At 42.5% G+C, this 14992-nt stretch overlaps 1 protein-coding gene across 10 annotated transcripts in view; it reads left to right on the top strand.

The window, feature by feature from the left end:
* lrfn2b (leucine rich repeat and fibronectin type III domain containing 2b) overlaps positions 1–14992 on the top strand; it is a 224279-nt gene that overhangs the window by 104102 nt on the left and 105185 nt on the right. For 4 of the 10 annotated variants that reach the window (XM_020585930.1, XM_020585936.1, XM_020585933.1 and 1 more), the window contains one exon: positions 12218–12327. The exons of 3 other annotated variants lie outside the window; for them this stretch is intronic. The gene's annotated coding sequence lies outside the window, so the exon portion shown is untranslated. Of the gene's footprint in view, positions 1–12217; positions 12328–14992 lie in introns of those variants that run through there. 3 more of the 10 variants (XM_020585931.1, XM_020585937.1, XM_020585939.1) reach the window with 2 other exon arrangements.

The following is a 14992-nucleotide window of genomic DNA, read 5'->3' on the forward strand; positions in this document are numbered from 1 at the left end:
CAACATCCAGAGACTTAAGGTACTCAGGGCGGATCTCATCCACTCCCAGTGCCTTGCCACCGAGAAGCTTGACTACCTCAGTGACTTCAGCTTGGGTGATGGACGAGTCCACCTCTGAGCCCTCAGCCTCTGCTTCCTCATCGGAAGACAAAGTGGGATCAACTAATCAGCTTGCTTGATGTCATGCAGGTTGACATAGCATGTTGAGATTTTGGAGATGTCTACATCAGCTCCTGTGCAACCTACTGTTACCTGTAACACTCTTTTATGCATAGGTCTGCTTAAGTGTTCATGTGCATCTTTGGAGAAGCATAATTCCACCTCTACTATGCACGCCTGCTGCTCTACAGGTGCTCTGGGCTTCTACAGAATGATACATTGACATCTGCCTAGTCCTGCCACAGCCTCCCTGGAGCAGCTGGAGGTTAAGTGCATGTGTGGATGGCTGATGGATAAGAAGAGGGCTGCCTGAGTCATTTGCTACTTTCTCAAACACTCACTGGCAACCTTCCATTCATGAGCCTAGAGCTCTGACCTTTAGGCTGCAGTTTGTGTGGAGTGAAGAAAAAAAAAAAGCTCCTTTCAGTGTCAGAAAGGTCCCCAACCAGCACGTACATGCACATCCACTATAGGAAGTCATTTCCTGTTGTTTTCACTTTGTGTTTTCTCATCAAATATTTTATTCATTTCCTGGCATGTTGATTAAGTTAATGAAAGCAGAGATGGGAATTGAACTCATCATGTTTTATGCATCAAAGACACATGGAGGTCTGTGCTTCTTCACCCCTGTGTTTTTCTTCCACTTAGCCAAGTGGCTGACACAGGCCCCTGTTGCTGATGCAGATTGATATAAGGCATGAGAGAGAAACCCGTGGGAGTTTTACTCATTGGATTGTCAGAGCTGTCTCTTTACACTCATATCACACAGCCAAATTAACATTTATCATCTGCCTCACCTCACATTTTTTCCATGGTTCAATCAAAACATTCTTAAACTTGTACTGTCTCCCAAAGAGACCTTGGATTACATCAGCTCAAACTGTTTTTGTTTGTATTCAAAAGAGTTGCTCTGCATCCCCTTTTCTCGCCATCTTAAAATAGCCTGGAGCTTATTATTGGAGGATAGACACAGATAGTCTTCTGTGTGACTGCAGTGGAAACCGTTTATTTCATTCATTGAGTTTAAATATGCCTCATTTGACTTAATTGCTGAGCTGCACTGCTCATGCGCCACCTCATCATAGAGAAGGTCAAATGCTAATAGAACAAGCTCTCAGTGAACTATCTTTACAAAGTGGACTGAAGTCTGACGTTCTCCTCTAAACTGAATGGGCAAACAGTATCTGTTTGTGACACTGTCTGTTCTGCCCTTGCTTGGGAGCGTTCTGAAGAATCCTTCGCTAGGCAGACAGATAACCCATCCACACACGTATTGCACTAAATGCTATTTTATTCCTTCTCATTCGTGCACATGCTCAGAAGAGTCTGGCCCGAGCCATTTAATAAGGAGGTCAAGCTCCTCACTTGGTTTCAGTCCCTCTATAGCATTAGAAAATGTGGATTTCCACGACAGATAGTGTTCTGGTTTGTCATCAAATTTCACCAGTCCAGCTGTCAACAGGTCACATCGAGCCAGGAATCTAGCCAAATCTATCGCACTAGTGTCTGGTGGATGTGAAAGTCTGTGTTTGGCTCCAACATCTGTCAGAAACGGCACGCGTAATGCGACCGAAAAGTGTTGTGAACTCAATTAAATGGCCAGACGAGGAAGTGTTAAACAAATCCGTCTCTTTATTAAGAGAACTAAAACTAAACAACAAAACCATACAAGACACGATGGAAACAAAAACTCACGGTCAGTATCGGTCCCAGGTCAGAGCCAGCAAACACGTACATCCAAGGGAATCCAAAGTGTGTAGTCCGTAGGGAGGGAAAGTCCGATAAGCCGATACACATAAGCAGTCCGAAATAAGAGGGCAAGGCAGAACAGGGTAATCCAAAAAACAGTCCGAGTCAGAAACACAAATACCAAAAACCGAATATAATGCTGGAAAGTCAGAGCTGGGGTCTAGAACAATCTGGTAGCGTCCTCCCACTAGGATCCGAATCATGACAACATCAGCAGTAAAGGTGTCACTCTCCATGTAATGGATAGGCTGCATAGGTGAGTATGAACTGTCTGGTTTAAAGATTGGAGAATAATTCACCTTTTGCTTTCCACAAGCTCCCTCTTCTGTTCTAATGAAGGCATTGGAGTGAGAGAGTTGTTGCGGCTGTATGGCCTGAGGTGCTGCTCTGTAAGCTAAGGAGTTTTCATCAGCTTTTGTATCCCTGTTACAGAGAGGTAACTCAGTCATGACATCAGAGTGTGGATCACCTTCATTAATTAAGGGCTGACTATCCTCTAGGTAGACCATCTGCTCCTGAACATATTTTTTCGATCTATTCAGAGGATTATCAGGCAGACTGCACATCAACTGCTGCTTCGAATATAACTGCCTCTGCCATAGCTGCCTCGGCTTCTCTTTCATGTCTGGGTGCCTCTAGTGTGGCCGCTAGCCTTGTCTCCTCCACTTTGAGCTTCGCTTGCTTCACTTTAACTTTTGTTTCCTTCTGTGCATATGCTGCTCTCGCTCTAGCAGCTTTGGCTTTAGCACGAGCTTCTACAACACTTAGGCAGGCAGATGATTTCTGAGAGCGTTTAGACGATCTGGCTGATGAACGTGAATGCACAGACCCAGTCTCTAAATCTTCTCTGTCCGAAGATAACATTGTTTTAGCTGGTTTTTGGAGTGAGTGTTGAGAACGAACTCACCTGCCTTTGTGATGAAACTGGGTAATGGTTATTAATTTAAAAATCTAAAGCGCAGGGGCAGCACGGTGGCACAGTGGTTAGCGCCGTTGCCTCACAGCGAGAAGGTTCTGGGTTCGGGCCCCACCTGGGACCTTTCTGTGTGGAGTTTGCATGTTCTCCCCGTGCTTGCGTGGGTTCTCTCTGGGTGCCCCACTGACCAAAGACATGCAGCTTAGGTTGATTGGTGTCTCTAAATTGCCCATAGGAGTGCGTGCGTGCGTGTATGTGTGGTTGTTCGTCTATGTGTTAGCTCTGCGATGGATTGGTGACCTGTCCAGGGTGTACCCCGCCTTCACCCAATTGCCGGCTGGGATTGGCTCCAGCCCGTGACCCTGTTAAGGGATTAAGCGGTATCTAAAGAGCCTTAAAATCTTTGGCCAGCACTGTAACTGGAAACCCTAATGTGAATTAAAGCAGAGAAGGGTGTTATGGATAACCATAGCCTGTCAGGATTCAGGATAGGGGATGACCCGAATACAGATGTTTCGTTACCAATCAAATTTAATACAACTGATACGAAACAAAAGAAATAGATAAACTGAAGAGCTCAACCTGACAATAGCAACACAAAGGCACCTAAAGAAAACTAACAACTAAACAGCACAGTCAAGGAGCATGTAACAAAACTAACCAACCAAAAATCCAAGGTAGTAAACTAACGGTATTCCCAAAGAGGCAGGAATGACAGGAGCAATGCAGGGTGTGTACACAGATGAACCAGCAAACTAAGTGAGGAGAATATAAGGGCTGAGACATCCAGCCAATGAGCAACAGGTGAAGGTGATGAGTGGTAATCAGTGGAATGAGTAAAGCTGAGGCAGGCGAGAAGATATGGAACATGAAATGCTTTCAAAATAAAAGCACATAACAGGAAGTTGTTACGGTTTAGTCCCCCTCACCAGGAGGGTGAGGGAGAACAGAGGTAGGACTCAATTTGCAGACCCAGGTGCTAGTGGAAAAAAGGTGGTTTAATGGGGGAAAATACAACGTAGGACAGAGTAACAAAACAAAACACATATCATAGTCCATGTACATAAAACAGCAAAGCAGGGCAGAGATGGTGAAGGAGAACAGGACAAACAGGTAAACAGACAAACTGAGGGCAGGAATGAGGAGAGCAGGAGGATGAGGACAGACAGGTGAAAAGACAGGCTAACTAAGGGGAGAGGCGAACAAAAAGGATATCCACAGCACAGGAACTGTCAGTGTGGAAAACATAATACGTATGATACATACCACAAAATAATGGCTGCAACAGGGTATGCACATTAGGTAAGGTAATGCACCTCCAGCAATGCTCTGGCAACAGCAGAGCTGTCTGCCAGAGGTATAAATAAGGAAGGATTCAATCAGCGGGATGCACCCCAGCTGTGTGCACCGACAAATGAGTCGCTAATTACCGAATGCACACAGCTGAGGTGCGAGATCCCGCAGGTCAAGAGAACAGAGGAGAGTAAGGCAGAAGAGAGGCAGGTTGGGCCGAGCGGACCTGACAGAAGTAGTCCAAAGCCATAACATAGGCTGCAGAGATGTGTAGAGTCACACCTCCTGCTGCATGGCCCAGTGTCTCAGAAGCTCACTGACCGAATCCAACTTCCTGTTGTGAAGTGATATAGTGTTTTAGTTTTTGTCTCAGTAAAGGACAGCAAAATCCCAACTCTGAATCATGTCTACTTCTACCATCATCAACAAAACATGTATCCTACTTAATGTGCAACAAAGTCAGATTCCCAGAGAACCAGTTTTTTCCTTGAAGCTTTTTTAAAGCATTTGCCTGCTCTGCAACTCAATGTAATTTATATTTGAGTTCAGCAGCAGCTGGAACCCCTATCATTTCATTTTACAGTTAGCCAATGTTTGCATGTAATTACAGAGTACATCACACCACACTGCTGGGTGCCTTCCTAATTTTAAGTGGTAACCATTAACAATATAGCTGCCAGGCTGTAACTGCACTATCAGCTGGAAGCAGCCAGCTGAGCTTGGCTCTACTGCTGCACCTCTCAAATGGGTCATGGAGGGAAAAAGCTGGAGGTGAAATGGTATGTTTAAATAAAGAAATAGCTAAAAAAAAAAAAAGCAGAGCATGCAGTTATTCATGAAACCACAATATTTTTTACTGTGCTGTACTGCTTGCAGTCAAGTGCCTGTGCCAGCAAATGTTCTCATTTTACACAGAGGATTGTTACATAGCATGCCACTGTGTGGTTTGCTGTCACACAGTGTCGAGCAGAGTCGAGTTATACTCACCATTCTGAACATCAGAGTTTCTTGTTTTGTCTTCTTTTTCAAGCTCAACACTTACAGATGTTTCACATTAAAACACTTTCGCAGCTCAAAGGGCACATACCTCCATTTGCTGGATGTTGAAATGTGTGCAGAGTGAGTTAGGTTTTACTGGCAGTAGCTTAACAATAAAAAAGCTAAAGTGGAAATGTTTAGAATTAATGGCATGAAAACATTTGAAGCAAGTGGTTCATCAGTCATGTGAACGCCACCTTTGTTCTTATGACACCAATCCCAGAATGCCTCAGTAGATCATTATGCACTGTTAATGTGATGGACAGATAACAGGAATAAAACCAGTACAGTGATTCACTGGTAAATGGTAGTACGGCATACTGGTGATGTAGTCACTAGCTTCTTGGCAGAGAAGCTGCTGGCAGTTGTTCTATGGGGCTTGCAGGATGTCCATGCCACTTGAAAAACCCAGGTATGCTTTATTTACAGTGAACATCCTCACTTACCGTATTTGTGATCATGTGTTGTGACCAAGATATTGTTGTCTGGATCCTTAGGGCCTGACACAACAGTTCAACAGGAAGAATTTACTTCCAGTGCACAAGTACTGTAGGTACTGTACAAAGTTTGAAAGTCAAGGTGATAGTGTAGTACTTTAGGTCTATTTCTGTCTCCCCCAACCCAAACTTCCATTAATTCTAACTCAATATTTTAGTGGCCTAATCTTAACTGTACCATAGTACTTTGCAAATATTGTTTTTAAAATGTTAGTGCTGAACATTAAAAGTATATTCCACCAAGCATAATCTGGGATTTTGAAGTATCATCCAGTATCAACATTAATGTCTGGTGATAGCATTGGATTAACACATACTTGTCTGTTTTTGCCTGTTTTTTTTTTGCTTGGCTGGTTGTGAGAATGAGGTTTCTTCCATTAAAGGGAGTTTTTCCTCCCCACTGTCACCAAATGCTTGCTCAAGGGGGATTTGTTGGGTTTTCCCTCTGTAATAATAGTGATAACAATAAGGTCTAGACCTTACTTTGTAAAGTGTCCTGAGATGACTTTTGTTGTGATTTGGCACTATACAAATTTGATTTCATTTGAGAGGAAAGAAAAAAACAATGTGTGGGAGAACTATACAATACTAGAGAAATGCATTGTCTGAAGAAAATGCATGTGGATGCTGAGTGCTGAAGGATTCCCCTGAAAATGCTGAACATTTTGACACCTGAATGGCTCTTATAGTTGAACATATGCTGAATTTGAATTTACCCATTCATTTGAATAGGGCAAACCTTTCAAGATAAAGCTAAATATTTCAAAGGTATGAAGTTTAGAAAAATTCTGAATGGAAGCATGAATGTCCTTGAGGAGCTGAACATTTTGATACCTGAAATAGCTGAAAGTATGCTGAAATTAAATATTTATTCATTTGAATGGGGTAAAATTTTCAAAATAAAGCTAAATATTTCAAAAGCATAAAGTTTAGAAAAATTCTGAATAAAAGTATGAATGTCCTTAAAGAGCTGAACATTTTGCTACCTTAAAGTATGCTGAAGTAGAATTTCCCCATTCATTTGAATGGTGAGAATTTTTCAAAATAAAGCTAAATATTTCAAAAGTATGAAGTTTAGAAAAATTCTGAATAAAAGCATGAATATTCTTGAAGAGCTGAACATTTTGATACCTGGTTGTTCTAGCTGAAAGTATGCTGAAGTAGTTAAGTGCCAAAAAACATATGGAAGAAACCAGAATAATAAAGAGATAGGATAACATAGTATGAATGCTGAATCAGCATCCATATTATGCTGAATCAGCATCCATACATTAATAATAATAAAGACCAGGAAAACATACATTAAACATAATAAATATCAGGAAAACATACTGTGGATGCTGAATCAGCATCCACACAATTAATAGAGAGAGAAAGCTGCTGGGAGTCAAATATGAAGAAGAAAGCTATGAGAGAGACAGAGCGAGAAAGATATATGGAGACAAAAAACTAGAGCAGGGAATCGGACATCAATGTAACTGCAGTCCCATGACAGAGGCTGCTGCTAAAGTCACTCTGCATAAACGAGGTCAGCATTAAGTAGCCTTGAAGGATAAGCTGACTAAATGTCTCAGTGACTGATTCATTGTACTGAGCCTGTTTGAATGAGTGGTAAGGATGAACATGGCCTTAGTGCTCTGAAGAGTAATTAGAGAGTTGACGGTTCTCTGGAACACAGAGAATAATATGATCAGAAATCATAAGCAAGCATAATACTAAGCAAGGGCTGCAGTGGACATTAAACTACTGGGAACTAACTTGTAGGACCTAATGGGCAGGGCCTATTCCATTGTGACTAATGGCTTCATGGTTGCTAATTTTGACAGAGGATTCTTGTGCATCTTTTTCTATCAGTGGTGCACCTTGTTAGAGGTTGTTGTTAGTGCTGTTGTATGTGTCACAGCATGCCCTGCTTTGTGATGGATGACTGTGCACTTTCAGAGCCAGAGTGAGTCTGGCAGAGTACGTCCTCCTTATGCCTGTCATCTCATCTATATGCTCTAGTTGTATCGTTGTACCTTCACTCTAGTATATGCTTTGTTGAAATCTGCAAGTGGTACAGTTTTGTGAGGCTTCCAAATTCAGCTACAAAGTGGGAATGTCACTCATCATAATGAAATTTCCACAAGCTGTGAGCATTCTGATATTATCCCTTTTCAGCTACAAAGGTCAGTGTTTACTCTTGACAAAAGAATTAAGGTCCACATTAGCTGCAGACCAACTACCAAAGCTGCCAAAACATTTGACAATTTACAGACAATAGTTTGAGCAAGTGAATGCTTGTGAATTGAAGGCCACTGGTGTGAAAATAAAACTCAAGGTGTGATAAACCCCAGAACTCTTTAAAGTGTCATTTCTGTTTGCAGGTATAAAATGTTGTGACCAAGGCCATGTACTGTATTAGTGTTCTTTGAAACATCTTATCCCACAAACCTCAACCTAATCTGAATGGCAAAGGTTCTGTTATACATTTATACATACTGTATCAGTAACATCAGCATCAGTAAATGGTGTGAACTAATATCCTTCTGACTGTATCCATTAGTGACACAAGTGCTTGATAAAGGCAAAATCGACACTGCAGATAAAGTAACTCTGCTCCTGTAAATAACACTAGTGGCAGCAGAGCAAGTACTGCATATGATATAATTATTCAGAAATATGGAGAAACAAAGAAATTTGATCCACAATATAATTCATCTAGATGAATTTCTTTCACAAAGCAATAAGCTCCTGGGCATAGTTTCCACATTTTTGAAGATCACTTGTAGAAATATTGGCTGGGCACTTTGCTGATCAGGGTTTTTTTTTTTATTTAACAAGTCTTTGAGAAATTATTCAGTTGTCAAGACTTGTTAACTGATCAAACTGGTGTCTACGTCAGCCCAGTGATCAGCACCTCGGTTTTCTCTGACTTGAGGGGCAGAAAATTTTGTGGCATCCAGTTTCTCACAGCAGACAAACAAGCCTTTAATTTTGTAGTTTTACAAGGATCATTTGCTTTTACAGGCATATCCAGCTTAGTATCATCAGTGTAGCAGCTGAAATTAATTTCATGACTACATATAATTTGCCCAAGAGGTGAAACATAAAGAGAGAACAGAATGCCAAGAACAGAGCCCTGGGGTACTCCATATTTAACATCAGAAAATACTGTTATAGTATTTTTATAAGAAGCAGACTGTGTTCTTTCAAATAAGCATGGTCTTGTTAGGATCGCTCGACACAATTGTGAGCGAGCAGAAATGAACAGACCCAGGCGGCTGGCTTCGGTGCAATAGGTGGGTTTATTAACAGTGCTACAACAGGGGTGCAATACTATATACAAACAGTAGAATGAATGAATGAATATCACCGGGTGATGACCAGCATTAGTGAATGGGTTATTGTCCGTGGAGTGATGAGGTTGGGCTGCAAGAGAAGGCGACACTCCAGAGCTGGTCAAGGTGGAGATCCGGTAGACTGAGGAGTAACAGAGAGTGGTATGAATGAGGAGACTGTGCATCGACCTGTGAAAGCGGTTGGTGGAGCTGAGGAAGCCAAGGTCCAGAGGAGAGGTCCAGGTAAAACAACAGGAGACGCTAGAACTAATAACATATGTGAACACAGGAGAAAAATAGTATAATACGTAATGTAAAGAAGGCTAACAACATAGAAAGAACCAGCAAGGGAGTGAAGGTAAAGCCGGGTATAAATAGGGAGTGACAAAGGAGGCGCAGCTGAAGAGTGTCAGAAAATCAGGACAGGTGTGTTAATCAAGAGAGTCAGTGAGAAGGAGCAGACTAGAGCGAGAAAGAGAGAAGAGAGGAAGGTGCAGCCGGGCAAACCTGACAGGTCTAAGTCACATGAGGGCCAAGTCAGAGGTGTCAACTTTGTTTTCCAGTTGGTCTAGGATTATACAATGATAAAAGAAAGTCACTTTCGGCTTTTCCTGTTTTTAGGGGTTACCACAGCGCATCGTCACACTGACGACTCACATGTTGACATTTGGCACGTGTTGTATGCCGGATGCCCTTCCTGACGCAACCCTGATTCGAACCCAGGTGGTGAGAGCTCTGTGCCTTAACCACTAGCCTACCAGGGACCTAGGATTATACAGTGATCTGTGGTGACAAAAGCTGTGCTGACATCAAGTAAGAAAAGGACAAAGGTGGAATCTGAATTCATGTTAAGGAGAAGATCATTCTGAAAACAGACTGAAAAGGTCAGAAAAGATTACTCTTGTGACCAGGCCAATATACAGGCTTATGCAACCCAGACACTAAGTTTTAGTAGCTCTCAAAGAATATTATCCCTAATGTTTCAAGAGGTCAAATTCGTACAAATTCCACAAGTACTGGGTTACCACACACAGATAAGTCTGCAAGCACACAGAGACACTGGGTTTGTCCACAAAAATAAGGATTTATTTGAGTCGCTAAATAAGTTAACAGTGGAACAATGTTTAAAAAGGCCTAACCCCAGAAGCTAAAATACTAGGCTTAAGAAGAAGTTACTCCCCGCTCAATAAATACAGAACAGGAATAAAAAAATAGTCAGAGGTCTACGGGTTAGAAAAGACCCATAAATAAACATCACAGCAATCAATCCATACCAAACCCAAACCAAACATAAGAGGGTCTTGCCTCCCTGCACCTCAAGCCATTTATATACAGCTCATACACCATAAAACTTGGGTACTATACAATGAATAGGAGATATAATACTGAGTAAGCTTCTTAACTTAAAAGCACACAAAACAAAGCTAAGCAATGCAAAGCAGCAGTGGCTATCACTCCTTGGCTGCATGTCACCCTAGCACAACATGTGCGATGGACACCAACTTCTGCAGGATCAGGCTTACATCAATTATCACCCCTGGAGAGCATGCAATAATCCCCTAAACAATCTCAAAGGGAAAGCAGAATACAGATCAATAGAGGGAGATTCACTTCAAAACAATTACAGCGACAACCAGCACAAGCACAGGAATTGCGTATTGCAACAGCTTCTCCAGGGGTGGTATTCATATTCATAATCAACCCAGCAAACTGCTCACCTGGCGGTATAGGCGTGGCCAACCCGCCGGTTACACTATTTCCGTATGTCTGTGGACTGAAACTGCTGGTGCACCACTATTTCTAGCACTTTTGAAAGAGCTGAAAGTTGAGGGCAATGGGGACAATGCAAGTTTTAAATGTTAAGTTTATTTATTTGTTTTATTGAAACAAACACATTAACAAAACAGTACTGAACATGGGAGACAAGACAACAGTTACATGTCATTACAAAAGGATATAGAGTGTTTAACAAGGTTGTAGTGTGTGAAATGTGGGTATTTCCAACTTATGCAGACTATGAAATGCAAGAAAGGGAAAAGGAGGGGAAGTAAATTAAAAAAAATTACCAATAATAATGATGATAACAGTACTATTAAAAAATCAGCTTGTTACTTTTCTAGAGGTTGGTGGGAATGTGCGTGACCTCAGCCCCAGGTATTTGATTCAAGTTGAAATGTGTTAAAAATGGGTTCCATGTGTCATAAAAAGCTGATAAACTATTCTTGTGAGTGGATGCCATTTTCTCTAATGTGATGTATTCTGTCAGAAGTTTGGTCCAGTGGTTTATGTGTAGTGATTTTTTTTATTTCCAATTTTGAAAGATTTTTTTCTTGGCAATAGCTAGAGAAATGAGGAGTAGGTTTTTATATTTAATTGGTAGGTGGTCGATTACCAAGTAAGCAAAGTGATGGAGAAGGAGGGATTCTACAGCCCAAGATGGTGGAGAGTTTCTCTGTCACTGCTATCCAGAGGGAATGAACTGGTTGGCAGGTCCAAGTAGCATGAAAGTAACTGTCAGTGCACCCTAGAGTGCATTGTGAACAGATGTCTGTGTCAGTGAAACCCATTTTGAACATTTTACTTTGTGTAATATGGGTCCTGTAAATGGTCTTGTGTTGTATAAGTTGTAAGTTTACATTGCTGGTCATAGAAAAGATGTTATTGCAAATTTCTGTCCAGTTAATTTTAAGTGAAGTTATTCAGCATTGTAAGGCCCAGAACGAGCTAGAGCTCTTTGAAAATTTTAACTGGTAGAGGGTTGAGGCGGCAAGTATTAGGTTTAGAAGCCAACACCACTTACATTTATTCAAGCAATATAGTCTCAAAATTAGTTAAAACAGTGACTATCTGGGATTCAACATAATGTTCAACTGGTTCTGAAAAAGTTCCATACTATTGCTAAGCACCCAAAATTTGGACCCAGCTAGAGTCTCTGATCAAGGCGGTTGTGTTACAGTTACTATTCACAAGTTTCTAATTTTGTACACTTTGCACAAATGGGTTTTTGACATTTCTGTGACTCAAGGGTCTGGATTGAAATAGTTGATGCTAAAGGCAGAACAGAAGAGTTTTGCTCCAAAATCGATGTACAGTGTCATGAAATTTTTAACATCCTCAAGTGCAGACAGAAGTTAGTGGAGCACTCTGAACAGTGATGTGACCACAGCTTCGGTATAGTTTGGAATCTGCCAGACAAGTGCATTGAGAATGATTTGTGTCTTGAAGGTTCTCCTGTTTTTCCACAGGGGGTCGTGATGGTAACAAAATGTTCTGAGCCCCAGGCAATGCAGAGATGTAAAGATGGAGTCCTGATCTCAGGTGGTTCTTCTAACTCCTAATTTTCACCTAATTCACTGTGAGTACTGCTGTGTGCTCCACAAAGTCATCTTTGTGACACATTTCACAAAATGTGAGAGATAAAGGTGAAGGCAATGATCACTGGTCCTCTAAAATGCAGAAGTTCTCAACCCTTGGGCTGCAGACTGCTGACAGGCAATAATACAAGAACACAATATGATCTGAGTTGAAATCTGAAAATACAGCAAAATTTTATATGTTATTTGTGTGGCAATTATTTTGATGTAGTCTGTTTGAGCTACAATTTCCCTCATCACTCATCTGCCGTGTCCACAACATGGAACTAATTTTGCACAGTAACCAGTTTGTTATTATTGCATTCTATCCATCAACAGTAAGAATGAAAGGTCTGCTTAAAATTTAATAAATGGTTGATTGTTCTCACACCCACATGTCAAGATGGGTCATAATCAAATATACCTGTGGATAATGCCCATACTGGACAATTATGCCCCAACTGGATTTACATTGAATACAAATTTAAGAAGCAGTATATACAGTATGTGAAGTGAGTCATAAAGTGCATGAGGGTGTGCATCCTGTAATGAACCTGTATATAATAGTAGTGTTGTTAATAACAGTAATCACAATTTTTCTCTGGTCTTAGCAATGCTGTAGTTGTCAAAAATAATAAACAGCATCTGGTGAACTCAATCGTTTAAGGTCATTCCACCTGTCAATAAAATAATGTATGATTTAAAAAAAAACTTTGTTATTGAACTGTATGTCCAGAATAGTAGACTAGCCACATTCTTTACTGGCAGCCGGGATAGTTTGACGTTGCTTTCCAAAACAACTCATTACTGATACAAAGACAATTCATGTGGCCCTTTTCTGATGATTATGGCTGCTTTAATGGGCTATAAAATAAATACTCATTCAATAGAAACAAATCTTGACACGAAATGAAAAAAGGCTGTTGAATGCCTATTGCTTTCAGCCCTTGGCCACAATTCTATTAGTGCTCCACAAGAATTAGTTTAAGTTGGCTAACAAAAGAGCTAACAGGCCTCATTCTTTTTGCAAGCTTAGCTTGCTTGTTGCACAGAATAAGTGCACAGGACATATAGGCTAATATTTCTGGGACCAAAGTAGACCTTAATATATTTAATTTACTGAAAAATGGTGTTTACCTTATTGCCCTAATTGGAAGGAAGGAACACAGCCAGGGTGGCTGTTTTACAAAAGCAGAAAAAATATACTGTGATGACTATGCCAGCCAGCGGGAGGGTTAGGGGCAGCGGCAAGCATTATGCGAATGTGTAAATAGTTAGCGTAATATTGTGGTATAATCCTGAGTCATTGTGTTTTACGGTTCTTGTTATTGTTGTATTTTGAGGGGTTAAAAATGACTGTTGGGTTCATGCTGTGTGTGTTGGGTTGCATCGAGCATTCGGTGCTCGAACCTGTTGACTGCTGTTCGATTGGAAGTGTTTTCGCTGTATAATGCCTGTGTGTGTTGTTGTTGTGGCCAAGACTGAGAAAATAAAAGACAAGTGAGAGCTGGCTGACATGCTGTGATATGAGAACAGTGAATTACGCCACTGAAGAGCAATTCAGGGTGAGGGTGCACACTGTGCCAGTGACATAAGGGGAAGGTGTGATCCTCGAGAAATTGTTAGAGAGCTTCACCGTTAGGATTAGCTCCTCTCCTCCGCGCCAGAGGTCACTACAATTTGTGTCAGCAGTGGGATTTAACGTCATTCAGTCGAACGCCACTATGGAGAGGAGCCTAGCTGAGATAGAGAGAGAGGTTTTTGAGAATACTCGCCACCTTGAGCGCTTGAGAACAGGGATGCTACGACGGAGTGAGACACCGGTCCGGGCGGATGGCGCCAGCGTCCCACGGCAAACGCATCCCGTGGAGGGCTACCCCCAGCCACCCAGCCCAGCGCCGAACCCCGGTACAAACCTCCTGCCCCGGCCAGCAGTCAAGCTGCCCCGTTATAATGGACTGACTCCTTTGGAGCCCTACATTGCTCAAGTGAACCTAGCAGCCCTCCACGCAGGATGGAGCCCCGGAGAGACTGCCACCCGCCCTTGCCTTAGAGGGGACCGCACTACAGGTCCTCCTCGATCTGTCTCCAGAGGAACAGGCTGAGTTACCCTCTCTCATTGCTGCCCTCGACTGCCATTTCGGCCAGAGAACATCTGCCGAACAGAGTAGAGAAGAACTGGCTACCCGCCGCCGCCGTGAAGGAGAGAGCCTGGGTGCCTTTGCCGCTGACCTACGGCTCTACGTCAGACGAGGATATCCCACCCTCCTGGTGTTGGCACGAAGTGAGTTGAGCCTCCACGCTTTCCTGAGGGGCCTCGCCCCAGAGCGGCACCAACAGCATGTCCGGCTCCTGGCGCCTTGCAACATAGACGAGGCGCTGAGGAAAGCCGAGAGGGCCGAAGAGGTGCTGGGTCCACGGCCAGCGAGAGCGTTGCCACCATGCCCCTACATCCGTGCCGCAGAACCAGGGATGGGAGAGGGCATGGCCGAGAAGGCGGAGAGTAGTAATGCTCAACCAGCAAGGGAGCCCCGACGGAGACCTCTCCATGACCGCTGTTACCGATGTGGGGAACCCGGTCACCTGGCCAGAGTCTGCCCAGCCCCAAGCCCCAGACTGGCGGGAAACGACCAGGGACTGAGGCACTGAGGGGACCCTCACCCCACC

This window comes from Monopterus albus, unplaced genomic scaffold, assembly GCF_001952655.1.
Source record: "Monopterus albus unplaced genomic scaffold, M_albus_1.0 scaffold387.1, whole genome shotgun sequence".
In the NCBI taxonomy this organism is placed as follows: Eukaryota; Metazoa; Chordata; class Actinopteri; order Synbranchiformes; family Synbranchidae; genus Monopterus; species Monopterus albus.